Below are 1,600 nucleotides of genomic sequence, written 5' to 3' on the forward strand. Positions count from 1 at the left end.
TTCAAAAAGGACAAAAGCGCTGAATGCACAATAGTATGTATCGATAATGTAACGGGCCTAGAGAGTCCGTTACTAGCTTACATGTAATAATGAGGAAGCGTGCAAGTTCCGCGATAGTGAAACCAAGTGCTTAGTCTGAAGGAAAATCAACTCTGTTTTTATTTAGGTCCAGGGCAGCTTGCCCTGACCACTCAAATACACGTCAAACCCTTATTGGGTGATAATGGGTCTGGCTCCCCATATATCAACCAATAGGATGACGGCAGTTCAGCACACGCTAGCCGTGTGCTGCTGCACCTACTTTTGTAATATAAATCTACCTACTTATGTAATGGCGTGGCCCACTACATCACCCCCCTCTCTTAGAGTTGCACTTACGCCACATACGCGACGGGCGGGGCACAAATCACTCAAGAGGGACACAAGAAGAATATCGTGGTCAACAGGAACGACCGAGGCCGGGGACGAGACAGATCGTGCGCCACGCAGGAGAAGTACAACACGACTTGCACAGCAGACAACAGGAGCGGACGATGGAACAGCAACAGCAGCAGATTCCAGCGACGGCGACGTCGCTGACGAGCGCGACGACCGCGGCACACGGCACCCACGTGATGAACGAGGTGCTGAGACCCTGGGCCCTGTATTTCGTGCGCTGCGCCAGAAGCCGGTGGACGGCGTCGACCACAGGGCGCTGCAGGAGTCGTGGTGCGCCTTCATCCGGCGCTGGAACCGGACGCAAGCGCAGGAAGAGAATCTCGCCGACTGGATCGCATACTGGGAAGAAATCATCGGGGGCCATTCCTTGGGCGAGCTGCGTTTACGAATCTGCGACAGCGCTTGGAACGCCGACGACCGTATCTGCTACGTGCGAGTTGCTGAAGGCTGCAGGAGGTGTGTGTCGTCTCGCCCGACTACGGACGAGTGGAGAGCCCATGTCGCCGAGCATCCGATCAGTGATCGCGAGAATGCCTGGATCCAGCGTTACCGTCGCTCGCTGTCCGAAAAGGCCAGCGCCGCTAGTCGCGCCGGCTTGCGCCGACACTCATCTCGACGAAGCGCATCTCCGCCGCTCCGTTGGGATTACGAGAACTCGGGTCGTCGTTCTCGGTCGCGCTCGCGCGATCGCCAGCAGCGTCGTTCTCGATCACGCTCGCGTGGTCGTGCAGACTGGAGATCCCGTTCTCGGCCGCCGCGTGATTATTCGCGGCGCTCTCCGGCGCAGGAAGACTGGAGTCGTACTCTTGGATCACATCCGGGACATCGCGAAGAAGATTCGCGCGGGGCTCCCACGTATCTTGGTCCGCCGGAAAGCCAAGCCATCGTACCCTATAGCGGCGCGCGGCGGGAGCCGTGCGACTGGTGGACACATGGCGCTGCCCCGACCGACGGGGCGGGTCTTTATGATCGACAATCTTCTCGACTATCCAGCGGATCTCGCCAGCTGAGTCGACAATCGGCGGGGGACCGTCCCGCTGATACGACTGACGTTCTGGTTGGGAGCCGCGAGGAAGATCTCGCGGGGAGCTTCTGGACGGCGTATCAGGGAGGCGGAGGAGGCCCAGAACGCGGCTGCAAAGGCCGTGAGGACTGCGACTGA

Source organism: Phytophthora infestans, genomic scaffold (assembly GCF_000142945.1).
Source record: "Phytophthora infestans T30-4 supercont1.339 genomic scaffold, whole genome shotgun sequence".
Classification (NCBI taxonomy): domain Eukaryota; phylum Oomycota; class Peronosporomycetes; order Peronosporales; family Peronosporaceae; genus Phytophthora; species Phytophthora infestans.